Genomic DNA, 17,585 nt, shown 5'->3' on the forward strand with positions numbered 1-17,585 from the left:
TCACTGTGTTGTACACCTGAAACTAATGTAATGTAATACTGTTGTCAATTACCCTTCAATAAAAAAAAAAAAGAAATAGTGCTGTAGGATTGTGTAAGCCACTGTGTTCAGCCACAGAATCTATACACAGGGAAGAACAGAATACCAACTTCTCTCTGAAAAATTTCAATAAAATACCTCCAGATTATGAAAACTCCTAAGCCTATCCTGTGAGGTGGATGAGGCAACTATTAATCTCCCTTCTTGGAGAAATCTGGACAAATCTCCTCTACGCTTAGAGCCTCATTTTCATCTGGCTAAGGAGTAAAGATATTAAAACTCATTTTATACAATTGTTCTGAGGATAAAATGAGATAAGAGGTATGAAAGCAACTTGCAAATGGTAAAATATCACACGGATTTTAGTTGTTAGCTTCATTTATACAGAAAACTATACAGAGTATGATTTAAAAAAATAAATACCACATGGGGAGCCTGCAGATAAAAGATTCTTAATTGTACTGTACTAGGCTCATCCTGGCAGAAGCTTAGTTAATGGTCAAAGGAACCAGAAGAGGCAAAGGCTCCATGAATTCTCAAGATTTCATCCTCATGGGCCCCAAATCACCTGGGGGTCTGAGCCCTAATCTGGAACAATATCAAATATAATATATCCTGGGCTGAATGGACTTCTTTGAAAATATCTCATCCAATCTCTGACCCCAGGACACTTTCTGCCTCTTCCAAATCACAATTGAATTGAGGATTGGAAACCAGGCAATTTTGACTTCCTGAGCTTTCTTTTCTCTTAGCAAAGCTGAAAAAACTAATTTTTAAGAAAGAAAACTGAAAATGATCCATGTAGCTACACTCTGCACCCCCCACCCCCACCACCCCATGAAGTTGGATCCTGGAGTTGGATAAAGAAAATACTGGCAAGGAAGGGAGTGGAGTGTCTTCCTATCCCAGCAGGACTCATGGCGAAGAGGTGCTGACTTTGCACAGCAAAAGAAGCAACGGTGTTGCAAATATCCTCCCAGGACAGGAGCCCTTTCAACAAAGAACATAAGAAACTTTTTCCCTGTGAGAGCCCAGCACTTGTTTTTCTCCACCTATTTTAAACAATATTTGCTGAGCCATACAATCTGGCGTTTACTGTCACTCTGGTGTTGAGTTCCATGAGTAACCACTTTTTCCACTGGCTGCAGAAGTGATGACTCTATACACAACTGTTTCCTTTGAACAAAGGAAAATTAGTGGTCTCAAGAAAAAAAGCAGGCAATTCAGTGTGGATGACCAGTGTGCATGAAAAATGCAGTTACTCAAATGACAGAAGGCTCTCAGAGGCCAAGTGATCCCTTCTGGGAGATGTGACTTCAAATGGTTTCACGTGCGTGTGAAATGCTGGGACCTGACTATAGTTTTCTTGAAAGCTCTGACACATCCAAGGAAACTTTAAAGTAAGGTGCAAAGTCATAAAATACAGTCCCCAGAAAATAAAACTGTTAACATGATCTGATCTCATTCTAGCTAAAATATGTTGCAAGACCTCCTGGGGAGGAAGATACAGGAATGAGCTTGGGAACTTGTGTTTTGATGATCACCGGTCATCACTGACCAAAGGCTATAGGCCTGAGGCTCATTTTTATCAAACTGCCTCCCCAGGCTTTGAGGCCTTTCACAAAGTTCAGGGACCTGAGAAGCTGGGGTCCAGTGCATGCTTGGTTCTGAGGATAACCATGTCTCTCCACAATTCCTTCAGGCCCAGGACACTCACCTCTTCCCCAATCAGCTCTTTCTGTGGATGTCTTCTCTCCACTGACGGCACTAGACCTCTCCCAAACTGGTCAGCTTCAGCATCTCATTTTCCACTCACTCTTGATGTACCTACCTCTCTTCCTAACATCTAGACTTTAGACGGTTTTTATTTTGCTTCATAGTGTCTCCAGAAATAATTCTTCCTAACCACCTACTTACACTAAGGCATCAGAAATTCATCCAGACATCTGTCCATTCATTCACGGTTTCACCCATTTGGTTTGGCACAAAGTATAAGGCTAGGAGCTCCATAGTTCAGTAGCAAAGAGATCATCCTTTAAAGTAACTGTTACATGACAAGAATGCAGCTAAGGATTCACACTATTACCTCTACCTAGAAATCCCACCTTCTCCCTTATCTTCAGTCTTTAAACACAAGACAGGAGACACTTCTTCCTGGAAGCCTGCCCTGAATCCACTTCCAACTGAATTAGGTCTCTCCAGTGGATTTTCACAAGTGCTTATCTAGATGTGAAATGTGCAATGCACTGATTAGCTATTTCTATGCCCCCTGCCCCTCACCAACTAGAATGTGAGATTTTAAGACAGAGACTTATTGATTTCTGTATTCCTGATACTTAACATAGAGCCCAGCATATTGTGTCCATTGCACATTTTTGAGTGAATGAATAAGAAACTGTAAAATAAAAAGCACAGAAAGTTGTGGAACAGCAAGAAGAGTAAGTATGCACTGTAGCTAGGGGAATAAAGCCAATTTTCATGGAGGAGATGTTATTTAAGCAAAGTGATGAAGGATTTCCAGAATTTGGAAAGATCAAGGGCTTGTGGGGGAGAGGTGGTACATAGAGGATTCCTTTTAAAAATTGGATGGATTCTCTCCACCTCTAATCTGTTGCTTCTCTAAAAATAATGTTTCTTGTACTTCCCAAGTTTTTCTTTTCTTCCTTGCTTGTGGGGAGCCTTCAGTGATTCCTTACTATCTAACATGATAGAATTCAAGCAGGTCAGCTTGTATCTCAAGGGTCTGGCTATTATTACCCAACACTGTTAGCTAATCCTACCTGTCACTCTGTGGCCATTCACTCTCTGTACAAATCCAGCCCATATGCTCTCTGTTCCCACATACCTTGCTTTTTATCATCTCTTTGGTGTTCTTCTCTCTCCATCCCTCAGCTGGAATGCTCCCCCAGTCTCTCTGCCATATGTGAACCACTCTGTCTTTAAAAATCCTACCCCTTCACTCAGCTCCAGATGAGAATGCTTTCTTCCACTAGCTAACTGGATCGAACCCTCTCTTACCATTTAATCATTGCTTGGTTTTCTAACTGTAAGTCAGTTTTATCTCCCTTATGAGAACCCAAATAAGGCACCTACTGGCTGAGATAGGAACGGATAGTCTATTGACTAGAAATTCTCAGTAAATTAAGCACTCCTCTAAAGATATATGAGGTCTTTACTTCAGGCAGACATTTTTTTTTAACTGTGAACTTTTATTTATTTACTTACTTATTTTGGGGTAATTTTTTAAAAAATGTTTTACTAAGGTATGATTGATATACACTCTTATGAAGGTTTCACCAGGCAGACATCTTACTATTCAGCTACCAGTAGATGGGGGTGCTTACAAGAGATGTGAGATATAATTTAATGAGAAGAAAAAAATTCTATTATCAGTTTGTCTATGCTGTGAAATCACTAACTCTGCCTATGTTATGAAATAAAAACTTCCTACTTCTCTCTTTCATTGACAGAATTATAGTTATTTTTGCCTCTTCCATGCAGCCAAAGTAATGACTTCTTTTTGTTGTTTGGTTTTTACTGTGTGACTTTGCCTTTTCAGATAAGTGTACCCCTTTCACTGTTTTTACCCTGGCCCTTGTAGCCCTGGAGCACATGCACGCTCTCAGCCTTCCAGGCTTTGCCCCTCATCACACCCCATCAACACCAGCCTCAAACCTTAAGCATAAAAAACACTGAGAGGGATACAGGCTGGACACTTCACGCGTAGGCATGGCTTCATCACACACACAGGCCTAACCTTTCCCAGCCTCTGTCCTTCTGAGCCCCACTGTTGGATGTCCAAGCTTGACGGTGAATGCTTTCCAATGGGAAACTGTGGCAGGACTTTTTTCCCATCCTACGGTCCCCATTGTATGTCCAGCTGCACTGAAACTAGCTGTTAATCAAAGCCAGAGACTCTCACAGGCACACAAACACGGCATTGTGGTCTCCCCCAGGCCTGGAACCCAGCAGTTCAGCCAACAATGTAGTCAGGTGATAGCAGGATGGAGGAACAGACAGAGCCTCACCCAGATGCCCTCCTGCCTACACTCCCCCCGTCCCCTGCCTCAGCACAAGCCAGTTGAACCACCAGGCCGGGCAAACTGATACTTGAAAAAACAATAGAGGATTAACCAATATACAATAATATTCAGTCAAAGAGGTCTAGTCTAATGACAGGATTCTTTGTCCAGGAGAGGATATTCTCCTGCGCATGTGAGGCAGAAATAAAGTGCATAGTACGAGAGCCTATCCTGGATGCTGGCTGGGGGAGAGAAGGCAATATTGAACCAAAATATCTTCAGATACGCACTGGGCCCTTGTCCTAGAGCAGAAGGACGGAGGTAGAAAAGGCATGATGTTTATGAGCTCTATGGTCAGAAACATTTGGGCTGCAATTGCAATTCTACCTCTTACTAGCTTGTGATCTTGGACGGGTTACATAACCATGTGGACTCAGTTTCCTCATTTTTAAACTGAGAAGGAAAATAGCCTTTAATCCCTGGGTTATTGGGAGCATTTAACCCAGCCCTGACTGTAAATTTCTTGTGCTGGGCCCACCCAGGAGAAAATACCCAATGAATATAGATATTATTATTAAAGTTAGTGAACTGCACTCAGAAAGGAAAAAGGGGGGCAATAATAAGAAAGCAAAGTCTTGAACTTCTGAAAGTAGCTGGTGATAAGGGACAAAGTCTGGCCCTGGAAGTTCCTAGGAACAGTGCCTCAGACGTGCTGGCAGGTCCTGAACTTTGACTGTCTGCCCCACATTCCCCGAGCACATCAAAGGAGCTAGGGACAGCAACAGCCAGCATGGAGCCTGCACACAAGGTGCCCTCCTATGCTAGCAGGGGGCGAGCCTCTGGGTGCCGGAACACTGATAATGGAAAGATCCCTGGGTATGACGGTAGAGCAGGAAGGAAAAGCTGGAGAGGCCAAAGAACATGATGCTCATGTCACAATTTTTGGCCAGTTAATATTAAATCTTGCCAGGGTTGGTAGAGGGAGGGTGGGCATAGGGGTGGATAGGAACTAGGCAAAAGGTTATCCCAATTCCATGCAACAACAAACAGGAATGTATGCCTACTATGTGCTGGTTGCCATTTGAGCAGAGGTCGAGTGAAGAATGACCCAGCAGAAGAGGTTCGCAAACAACATACATGACCATTAGAACTCAGAATTAACATAGTGACTCCCTTTAAACACAAAGGACCGACAATCCAAGATGATTTAACAACTGAAGCATCTTCATACAGAGACCTACAAGTGGAAACAATACCAGTTAGATACTATCTGGAGGATATAAGACCTGCAGATTTGCTTCACGAAACACCAGTCAGTATTTTCATGTCTTATCCTTTCTAGCATGTACCGTAAATATCCCTCAGGTGCACATGGGGCTTCTCATTGGGTATTTCCTCGTCCTCATTTCACTAAAAGCCAAACTTACCAATAAGCCACAGTCCCATAGTTTCTCCATTTCTATCCTCTGGGAGAATTTTGTTACTTGCTCCTTAAAGCTTAACGAATTGGTCTGCTCCTCTCTGCCATGTCACTCACCTCTTCTAATTCAGATGTCCCTCCCTCCCTGCAGGCCTAAAGTATACTGCCCTCCTCACAAAGAAATGTTAAGGCAGCCTTAGACCAATCCTCACGCCTTCCTCTATTCAGCACCTGTTTGCAATTGCTCACAAGTTCTAACAGCTGATGATAACCCTGGCTGACCCTTGGTGTGCACTTAGAACACAGACAAGAAGGGGTCAATCTGAGATGGGAAAAAGACAAGGGAATAATATTTGTTCTTCAAAATAAAATTGGACTTTATAATGGAAATGCCCAGACCTAAACTTTCTGGGATTTAAACAAGATACCTGAAGTCACATGTGACAGCTAGAAATGGAAGTGATGGTAAAAAAAAAAAAAAAAAAAGTAACCAGGAAGCTTACTGGAAAGCCCAGGGAAGGGAGCCTCTCCATCTCCCCCGGATATCCTGTCATGATCCCCATCCCCAAGGGTGGGGAAGACCTGGTGTGCAGCTTTATGGAAGAGAGGGCGCCAGCAACCAGATGTCTGACTCGCAGCCCTGCACCCAGGATCGCTCAGGTCCTATTTGATGCAGGAACTCTTCACTGGAACAACAGACATTGTTTTGTCTTCAAACGCTTTCTCTGAGAAGAACAGGGAGGGGACAGGGCTGCTCCGCAGAGCTGGACTGGACTGCATGGTGGTACGCCACGAAGAGGCCTCGAGAGCCCAGGAGATTTGGAAAACAAAAAAGACAAATCCACCCCAGAGAAATCTCCTCACGAACCCCACCAGAGCCCAGTGGGCCCAAAGGACCCAGAGGTAGTTGCCCCATAGCCCATCCACATGGAAGAAATCTCAGTGTCAGCTAACAGAATTTTCTGTGAGGTCTGTAGCTTCTCTTACCAAGCCACAGGGCTTCTGTCCGTCAGATGTTTGGATGTTTTCCCTAAGGTCTCGGTTCAAGTCCACTTCTGTTTCTTTTGTCCTCTTGTTCTGCTGCCTTTGAAGCTAACTGCTCTCATTATAAGCTCTTGCAAGCACACATCACTGGATGAGACATTAGAAATCCACAGAATACGCCTGCTTTTAGGAAATGTGGACCTAGTTAGAACTTGGTAGAAAGCCACCTCTACTCACTCATTCCTGCTGAATCGCTTTTGATCTGCTTCCCCAAACCAAGTTCATGTCTGAGAGCCTTGAAGTACATCTTCAGCTCCCCAGATATCACATACCAGAAGGCGAACAAACTCTGTGATCCCTAATTTTCAGACTAAAGCCACTATTTAGAAAGGCTAAAAATCAATTCAGGCTCAAAGGGGTAGGAATCCCAACACTGGCACAGACGGTAAAGGCGACTAAATTTCACCAACCTCTACAGGAATGCGGTTATCAAACCCAAATTTGACCTGACTCACTTTAAACTGGAGCCGATTTGTATGCACTAGTCATTCCAAATAATAACAGAGCAAATAACTAACTCCCCAAAGGGTGCCAAGCCCTGCAGCCACACGCATCAAAGAGGTCCGCTGCGCCTGGAGTTCGCCCTCCTGCGGTGCACGAGGCCCGAGCCTCCCAGCCCAGAGCAGCTGGAGTTCCCCAGGCCCCTGGGACCTGCCAGCGTTCTCAGGTTGGACCTGGGAGGAACCGGCAGCTGTGGCTCCCCCAGGGAGACTTCCCCCCTGGATATGCATCCCTACAGGTCCTCAAGGGTAAGAATGAAAGATAGAGTTTACTCAGCTTGACCTTTGATCGGCACACACCAAGTTCCACCGGATCATTTGTTCCTGTCTAAACAGCACACCCTTTGCTGGGACAAAGATTTTTTTGTTTCCTTCTTGGGATTGTGTTGTTCTGTTTGCATTTTTCTATTTCCAACTTTTTTATGAGAGTCCGTATTTTAATTTACCAAGCTTTTTTTGTGATTCACGTTTAACCACATCACACTAAACATACTGAATTGCCATTTTAATGGGCCCGGTTAGTAGAAGCAAATGCACATGTTAATGTGTGTAAAGCTATTAAAAATATAGCGCACATTAATTATAATGTTGATTTTTTTAAAAGCGAGACACAATTATTCATACAACTATTGTTAAAAACTACATCAGAAAACCGGCAGAAGCATGTCAGAGTGTTAATAGTGATGTCTATTTTAAGCAGGATTATAAATGAGTTTTCCTTCTTTATACTTTTTTTTAATTTGAGTATGTTGTACCTTGAGCATAGATTTTTCTAGAATGGGAAGAAACGTCTTTCTTACGTATATTCATGATTTCTGGATAACAAACATAATAATGAAGAAAACCCTTTTCATTATTTTTTCACATGATTAATAATTTGAATAATAAACAAAATAATTTTAATCATGTCAGCTTTTTTACAGGTTTGATGTGTATCAAGCTATACATAAGATTCTGCATATTGTCAGAGACATAGAATTTCACAGGTAGGGGTGTACTGCAAACAAGAAACAAGGATAGGAAGAAAGGCTTTACTTTATTGTTTCAAAATGTAAGCACCTACACCTGTGAAAATATCTAATAAGCTCCCTGCTTTCTTTCCTGTAGCAGCTTCAGCCTTCCTCCTTTGAATCCCTTGGACCATATCTAAAGAAATATATTGCACACAGAAGACAACATGTTTTTTGGAGGAAACATTTTTAAGAACAAAGTTGAGCTCTGCATAAGAGTCTCCAAAGCCGCACGGTATTTTTTTATGCTAAAGATCCAACTTTTGGCTTAACATGGACACCCCATCTGGCTAGCTGGCAGATGCCCCTCTGATGTTCTTATGCTCAGAAGTGAGGACCGCTCTATGTTAAAACCTCAGAAATGATTATCTGCTGTAGACAGCAAGAATCCCATGGCTAGGTTTAGAAAAGGCCATATTTTTGGCAAACAGGGAAGGCCATTAGGAAAACATTCTTTTAAAGTTTTGTATGGTCTCCACTTGGTCTAGCTTGAGCGAAGATTTTTCTCTGTTACCTAAGATGGTCCCCAAGATATGTTCTTCATTGATTAAATCCAGATGCTGAGGCAAAAAATCCCTGGATCCTGCTCTGAGCAGTCTCATGTCTCCCAGGAAGTCACTCGGATGAATGACACCTGCTCAACTTCCATTACAGGTAGAAGGGGACACTCAAAGGGAGTGAGAGATGTTCAAACCCTAAAGAAGACAGCACTCTAGCACAAAGGAAATAAATTACAGCATATCCTTTTCATATTAAGAATGAAGTTCCCTAAGTACTTCTCCCCTAGCTTTTAAGGCAAATTCAGAAAGAAGGGTTGGGATCCCTTAAAGCCCTCCCAGGGGAAGGCTCTCCCAGAAGCGCTGGTAAAGAGACCCAACAACGTGCCTGGCAAATGGCCTTTTAGGCTGAAAGTGCTTCAGTGAGTCAACAGCAATTCAGGTATTGCTTTGCTTTTTTAAAAAACTCAGACGTGGTAAAATATTATTTGGACACAAAAATACAGGCATGAGCAGCTTTTGGGGGTAGAGGACATATTACTGCCAGTGACCCTCACTGACGTTACTAAGCCATGGGTGCCATGGTGGGAGAGCTCTGAGGTCTCTCCTATTCTCCCAAGGGTGTCAGACTAAATACAGGCGGCTGGCTACTCCGGGTGAGGTCCCTGGGTCAGCTGCATCGCTCTCCTCAGGAAGCCTGTCAGTAAATGCGTACTCTGAGCACCCATGGAGACCAACTCAATCAGAATCTGCATTTTAGCAGGATCCCCAGGTAACTGACGTGCACAATAAAGTGTGAGCGGCACAGCTAGAGCATAAACCGAGGGTTGCTAGTCAATGGTAAGGCGCAAATGTAGTGACCATAACTGACTGAAAAACTTAGTATGTCTGTCTCCTTTACAACTCTTAGAAAGAACTATAACATAACATTTGGGAAAGGGATTCATAACCATTTAATTCAGCCTTTTGGGAATTGTCTATGCAGGATTTTTTTTCCTCTATGACTCAGATTTCCTTTTCTTCACACCCACCACCCATCTCTCCTCCGACTCACTTCATCGGGTCAAACTTCCCTTCTGGCGTTTCAGGCAATCACCAGGGATCCTAAGAAAATGACAATGACAAGCAACAGACTTGGGGAAAGAGAAAGAAGAGACCCCACTGATATTCTCAATAATAGCTCACATTTGGCATAATAGCTTACATCTATAAGCTTGACATTGTCACAATTCACCGTTGTCTGCAAACTGCCGGGTAGACAGAGCAGGCAGTATCAGTGCCATCATTGCCCTCTTACACAGCTGAAAGTCCTGAGCTTCCAGGAGATTCAGTGACTTACACAGCATCCCATACCAAGCAACATGAAGTAAATATGGGCTCCTGCACCCGAACCTGGACTCCTTCACTGAGCCGATGACTCATGGGGGTAGCAGGGCCAGGGAGAATGTAGTTGTGGGTATCCCCTCCAGGGCTGTACCTCAGATTGGGAGCACCCCGTATGCACAAGGCTCTCCTAGACCATGGGAAAGGCCAGGGCCAACAGTCTGATCTGGGGCCTTTCCATGTCAAACCACCAGGCCTTGAGCACGATCACATGATCACAGAAGGCAGGAGCTTCGGACGTGCATTTAGAGAGAATGACCCAAGAGTGTGGAGGGGAGGAGCATTTCAAGAGGCAGAGTCTCACCTGGGTTTCTGTTTGTTGGAGAACCCAGCTGGGCATGAGAAATACAAGCAGGGGCGCAGGGGGAGTAGGGGGCTTTCATCCAGGATGGCAGCAGCTTTCTCATCAAGCACTCCCCAGAAATTAGACTCTGGGCTCGGCCCTTCACATTCACTTTCTCAGTTGGTACTGATGTCAGTCCTAGGAGGTAAGTACTAGTGCCTTCATTTAGAGATAAGGAAATTGAAACAGGAAAGACCATGGTATTTGCTGACAGTCACTAAGCTAGTAAGAAGGACAGCTGTGGTACATATCTCCATTTTTTTTACCTTGGAGCTCAAATATTGGAGTGTTAGGGCTAATGTTCCCAATGCACCACTTGCATCTAAATGGCCTATCATGTAGCCAGGATCCTTGATTCCACCTCTAAAACCAGAATCTCTGGGGATGGGCCCTAAGCATCTGGAAGCTAAGACAAGACTCTTAGTCACTCTGATAAACACTGAAGATAGGGACCTGCCAGCCTAGGTTATTTGGCCTCTTACTGTACATACACTGGAGTTTAGATTTGATATAAGAGGCAATGGAGGATAAAATTAATTAGCCAAAGGAAGAAATGGCATCACATTGTAGAGGAGAAAAGGAACTAGGAATTAAGACCTTCGGTTTTTCACTTGTACGGCATTTAATGGGGTCACCTTAACCTCTCTAAGCTTAAGTGTCTACATCAGTTAAAAAAGAAATCCTCCTCAGCCTAAGTGGAATTGTTATGCAAATACGATGAGAAAATAAATGTGAAAAGGCGTGAAGAGACAAATGCCTTACAGCCACACTGGAGTTGTGATGAAAATAATACTTCAAGTGATCAGTCTTGTAGCTTTGAAGTATGTGGTTTGTTAAAGAATAGGTTGGGTCAGATTCCTGTCCTTTATGGAAGTAGCCATGAGTCAGATACCATACGAGGTTTGGGGCCTTAACACGAATGAGGGGGAGTATGACTAGGAAGACACCCCGCAGCAAGCCACTATGACCTCTGGAATGAAGAGGGGAAGAAAAGGGAGAGGGGGAGACTTCTACTAGAGGAAATTGGCAACGGGTGGTATTTAAAGGAATTAGGTACAGAGGACAGACCGTCCAGGTCACTGCAGAATGAGGAGCAAAGAGATTGTATTCAGTCATTTATTTATTTTTTCACTCATTCACCCCAACGTGTATTGGGCATTTTCAGTGGACCTATGCTACATATTCTAGGGTTCTTGAGATGAATGAATGAGTCCTGGACTTCAACCTTGTATGGTGTGGGGGAGTGAAGCTGGTGGTAATGGGGGGCAATTCCATTAAAAGATGTGCTCTTCCAGTGTCAACACTTCTGGGAAAGCAGGAGTTGAAGTCACTGGAAGAAGTGATGAGGAGACCAGGAAGAGCAGGGAGAATCTGAGCTCCACCTAGAGGGAGGATTTGTCTGGGAAAACTCTCTCCCTGGGCATCTCCAATCTCCAGCTCATTTACACTTCTGCCAACATACCACAGGGACCCTGGGGAATTTGCTTTCTTTTCCTCCATATCTGTATTTTCACTGAAGGATAGTATCTCATGTCTGGTATTATTTTCCTGAAAACAACATTGAGGGTGATGTGTCAAGCCTTTAATATTACATTTATTCTAAATAACTCAGACTGAACTCAGAGAATGTCACTTTCAATCATTTTTTCTGCTCTATTATGCGGCAAACGTGAAATGAAAACACAAAAGAATTGAGCTCAATTTCTCTTCCAGAATAAATGACGTTAAAGCCACAAAAAGACAGAGATGCTTTTGAAATAAATATTATCATCTTATCCATTTAGCCTTTTGTGAGTTACATTTTCCTTTTTCTCATAAAAATTATTTTTATCTGTTTATCACTGGAACTGTTGAGGACGAAAACATTGTATGTACATATCTTACTCTAACTTGTATTGGAGTAACTTGTGTTTAATCTTCTTATTCACAGACACCACATTAAGTAGACCACAAGCTGTTTGAACGCATATTTGTTTACTCTGTACCCCCATCACACTACGTGATATAGCACAGGGCGGCCAGGATCTGTAGAAATCTGTTGGGGATAAGAATTAAGTAAGAAGTCCTTTACTTCAGTCTCCTTCCTCAAATAGGATGGTACTTAAATTATTCCCTTCAGTATTTATTCAAAAAGTAATTAAAAATGTTAGTCTAGAACTCAATAAAGAATGGAGAGATTTGAGAGCACTCTCACTGAAAACTGGAGCAGAAACTCAAAGAAGAGCTTTCCTGACTAGTTCTGAAGCATTTGAAGAGAGAGGGAAGGAGAAAACCTGAACTATTTGCAAGTAAATGTCTGCATTTGGAAGTTGAGGGGAGAGAAAGGAAACAGAAAAAGATGAAAAGAATGGCCAAATAAGCTGAACAAAATTAAGAGAATAATACGTTGAGGAGGACACAGTAAAAGATAATCACAAGAAGGCGGTGTTAGCAGGCAACACTGCTATGTGGTAAGGAAATGCAAAAGCCATTGGTTTGATGAAAGGACCAGTGACTTTTAGAGTGTTTCTTCCAAAGGTGGGTGGGAGCATAATGGTATCTCATTGTTTGAGATCTCTTAATGAATTTCTAATAAAAGACTTCCCAAGTTAGCACCGTTTACCTACACAAAGTGTTTGGAACTGTAAAACTGCAAGCCCTACAGAAAAGAAACCTCGTATTTCTTAGCAATAGGACATGGTCCAGCACAGTATTAGGCATCCAGCATATATACAGTAAGTATTGTTTATTACTGTTAAATTGACTGTCATAGCCCCAAGGAACATGGTGTCGTTGAAGTAGGCCCTGGGAGGGTGTCTTGGAGATGAGCGAGGCTGGCCCCTCACCACACTGCAGTGGAGAAGCTGAGAGGGGGATGACGCCAACGGTATTGCAGTGGTGCACGGGTAAGCTGCCCTTAGCCATGGTCTGAGTCAACAGGGAAAAAACCCAGTGAAGTGGACAGAGAGTACATTGGCCCCGAAAACAGATTTGGGTGAAGCATGTCACAAAAACATCTAAATTTTAGCTTGCAAGATAAAGAGAAGCATCCCCAATATGTATGTGCATAAATAGATATACACCATCACAGACGTGGGGAAGACACTGGGCAAGATGTCTTGGGACTTGTTGGATGGGAAACGGTGGCAACTGGACAGCAGAAGGGAGGAATGAGAGCCAGGGAAGGGGGAAATAGGTAAGGAAAAGTTGGAAGAAATGGGAACAGAAGGTTAGAGGTGCAGCATGTTGGCTTGAAATGATGGGTTGGTTTTTACTGAGCACAAGTTTTAGAATTCAAAGCTCAAGTGTCAGTTACTATGATTCACTCCTTTCAAGTTAATTTACAGCAGTAGTTTTTGGGGATTTTTTTACTAAGTATGAAGTTTAAGAATCTAAGAATTCTGTTTTAAGGAACCTCATGGTGATGATCTTTTTTTTTTTAATTTGAAATGCACTTTATCAAAACCTACTGTAAAGAAATGGCTCAAAAATTAAGCCCAATAGAAGAAATTAAATTTCATTTCTCAAAATATCTCAGGCATGAACTGATCACTGTACTCCTTGCCTACCCTTAAGAAATCGGGGTTTGTGCTGAATGCGACTTACATAATCAAATCTGCAATATTATAATTATAATGCCCTCTGATGTTACATTACAGCTCCCTTTTCAACCACAGAAATGTTAACTTCTTACGTACCAAATACTGAAAGAGGGAGGAACAAAGGCTTGTTACGTTTGACAGTCCAGAAGGATTATATGACGCCGTGAGAACCGTGCCACAAGACTGGCGGGAGGGCATGGCACCGTGGCCCAGGGCATGGAAACGCGAATGGGCCATAAGCATCAAGAATGGAGAACAACTTTTCTAAGTGAGGCCATGGTCCAGATTCCACTCAAGCCAGTCAACTCTGGATGGAAAAAAAGCAGGCTCAGCTCACAAAGAGAAGGTTCATATTTGAATATTATTTTACCCAAGGGCAATGACATGTCCTTGTGCCATGATTACTCATTAGAACAGCAGCCTGAGGAGACAGCTTCTAGAGAAGCTCCACTCAGCATCCAAGCGGTGGGACGGGGGCAGCTGGAGAGCCCTCGGTCAGCCTGGTGCTTCAGCATGAACTACACCGCAGTCTGGGCTGGGAGCACGTCTGCTCTCTGATCAGCCTCAGTGATCTCAGTTTAGACATTTCGTTCATGAGGGATGTCAAGACAACTGCCCTATCACTATGCCACCATATTAAAAAGCATAAGTGTTTGGAGAATGGCAATGTCTATTCTGAATTCTGACTTCTGGCCCTCAATCTACCAATCTGCCATTAACTTACTATACCTTTTTTTTTGCAAGCACATTGTTCATTTATAGCTATAGCACATCTAATAAAAATGTATTTTATTTGGTGCTCCCATCAACCATACATCTTAGATTTAAGGATATGAGGTATAATTTTTGAATAATAGAATAATCTTAGAGCTCATGAGACACTATCCCATTTTACAGATCAAGTATCTGAGGCCTTTCTAATTCTGAGACACCATCCACGTCCTAGTACACCATTTTGAACAAACCAACTAAATACAGTCTCCAGACACTTTTGACTAGCAATAAAAACACCACATGGAAAATAGGAACATGACCAGTATCCACGTGAGAATGTCATTTAAATGAAAATCCAAGAGTATCTTCAAAGGTGGGAAAAACATTCAAACTGAAAATGTCTAATTTCTAAGATTGAGTGTATTAATAACAGCAATTAAATTCTTTGGGGACCTTATTTCTCTCAGTTATTTCCAATGATCAGGTTTTGTGAAAATTCAAACCAGGCCACTGACTTTGCTAGGGTAAAAAAAAAACCAAAAATGCCCTTTAAAAAAAAAATGTGGATCCTGCTACATATCGCGGTATGTAAAGACCAAATGAAGTACATGTGAACGTTCAACAAATGAGAAAATGTATTACTCCAGATATCAGGGGAGGAGACCTAGGAAACCAGTTATGTATTATTCTATAATATATAGATTATACTGAATATACTGTTAAATATGATACTTGCCTTCTGTATATTACCTCATTTAAAAGTCAGATAATAAAAAGTTATATCTTAACAGAAGTTAATTTCCCTCACAGCTCTAGCTTTGCAAATATACTGCAATTACATTCACAAGCGAACAGCCACAATCCAGCAGCTCCTGCAGTTTTGTGTGGCTTCAGGGGGCCGTTCCTTACAGAGGCCGTCCACTAAATGAGGAAAATGTCCTAAGGGAGGCCTGGGAGTGGCAGGAGAGAAAAGATCACCTTCTAAACTTATAAAGTACAATTAGAGCACTCACAGCATAAAAGTTTCTTAAAGCACAGAATAACAGTATTAGGATTTTATTCCTAATAAAATTAAAAAGTCTCATCATCTAGTTTAAATGAGAAAGTACTATCATTGCCACTTCGGTAACTCATGTCTCGAAGAAGGGAAAAGAGATGATATCACTCTAATTTTTTTTTAACTTGACTGGACTATAAACGTTTTTTAATGATTTCCTGCTGTAAAATGTATAATTGACCTAAAAAGGCTCACAACGCAGGGAGAAAATCCGCGCTATGTTTTCTATGCTGGGAGACAGCTCTTTTGTTTCACTCCCATCACCTTTTAACAATTCCATGCATCAATTCAGCCCGATGGGCAAGGGGCTAAAATAGGCTCTACTGTTTCATCAACTGCACATTTGCCTGGGATCATGAAACTGCTTCATTAGGTTAGTTCAAAAGCTCTTCGAGGTAGTACCTGAGTCTCCTTCCAGGCCCTCCCCTCCAGCACGCACGCGCACACACGCACACGCACACTCGCGCGCGCGCGCGCCAAAGCAAAATGCCCCAAGATGAGTGGTGCCTTGATGTCCTCACAGAGTTGATTCCCTGCTCTTATTGCCACCACCCCCACTTGCCACACCCATTTTCTCACCCTGTCCCGACGTGCAAAGCAGCAGTCAACAAAGACGGGGCAGTTAACAATAGAATATGTATATGAACTCCGTGTGTGTTTGTGTGCGTGTGTTACACAGGGAGTTTTATTTAGTGGGGAAGAAGTTAAACACATTCCTCGCTTTAAAAATATTTTGTTAACTAATTAGACACATCAACTCAGAAACTAAGTATCTGGCAGATTAATAAGTATACCTTGCTTCATGTGAGTGAAATAAATTTCAAGTGTCTGCGCAGTGGGCAGCATTAAAATTAGCATTCAAACGAGAGAAGGGGTTTAAGGTGTGTCTCTTAAACTTCGGATTTGGCCGTTTCTCAAGCCTTTCCAGGGCTCGCGGCTCTGCAGACGCTGACCGTCGGCCGGCACTGGGAGGAGCAAGCCCACATCCTACCTAGAAATCCCAGCTGAGGGTCCTCAGCCAGCAAGCCCGGGGCAGGCCGAGAAAGGATGGGGAAACGAGACCCTGTTAGCCCCCTAGGCTGCCTTACTAGCTCGCTTCCCCGCCCAGCCGCAGACACACCTACCAGCGCAGGTCGTACAAAGAGCAGTGGTGCAGGAGCTCTGTGCACATGCACGCAGAATACAAAAGCTTCCCCCCTTTGGCTCACCGAAGGGCACCCCGACGACCCTGACCTGGCCCCCCAACCCCCAGAATATGTCTCAGTTTGCCTCCAGACCAATCGGTTTTGAAAGCAGCCCCTACAGCGAAGACAGCATGCAGCCTCTCCCACCACCACCGCCGCCGTCTGCAGGCCCCCAGAAGTGGCGGGCTGGGGGGAAGCTGGGTGGCCGGCCCCTCGGGGCGCCGCGCGCCCCTGCTTACTTACTTTGAGTTGCAAACGTGCGGCGGGCGCGCGGCTGCCTTTGTTGCCAGGGGCGAGGTTTCCGCTCGGGGGCCAGGTGACCGGTGGCTGCTCGCGCCGCGGCGGCTGCTGCCTTCCTGCGGGCCGGGGACTCGCGGGGCTCCGGCCTCCCCCCTCTCCTCTCTGGATCTTCCCCTGCTCGGCGCCTGCCCGGGCGGGATTTTCGGACTGCGAGACGGGGAAGCTGCTCCTGCCGGGGACTCCCTCGCGCCCAGCCGGGGAGGAGACGGAAGCGAAGTGCAGGCGCGGAGGCAGGCGAGGCGCGGGCTGGGCGAGGGGGGGAGCGCGCTGGCCCTCGCGAGCTGATTGGGGAGCTCATTAAAAGCGGAATGCTCCTGGGGCAGTCGCTCCCCTTAGGAGCCCGCGCGCGCCCCAGAACCCAGAGGCCAGGGATGAAACATTTTTGTTTTTTGCAGAGAGACCGACACAGTATTTCTTTTCCTAACTTTATGCACGCATGACCTGTTGTATAGGTAGGTGCACACCCACCCCAGTGTATCAAGTAGCCGTCT

The 17,585-nt window shown here is 43.9% G+C and overlaps 1 protein-coding gene across 2 annotated transcripts in view; it reads right to left on the bottom strand.

Annotated features, from left to right (window-relative positions):
• The window catches only part of PTN (pleiotrophin), a 108,242-nt gene extending 90,944 nt beyond the window's left edge, over positions 1 to 17,298 (bottom strand). The window contains exon 1 of one of the 2 annotated variants that reach the window (XM_036905525.2): positions 17,038 to 17,298. The gene's annotated coding sequence lies outside the window, so the exon portion shown is untranslated. The remainder of the gene's footprint in view (positions 1 to 17,037) is intronic. The other variant, XM_036905524.2, reaches the window with a different exon arrangement.
• Between the last annotated feature and the right edge of the window lie 287 nt (positions 17,299 to 17,585).

The sequence above is a fragment of the Manis pentadactyla genome, chromosome 7 (genome assembly GCF_030020395.1).
Source record: "Manis pentadactyla isolate mManPen7 chromosome 7, mManPen7.hap1, whole genome shotgun sequence".
Taxonomy (NCBI): domain Eukaryota; kingdom Metazoa; phylum Chordata; class Mammalia; order Pholidota; family Manidae; genus Manis; species Manis pentadactyla.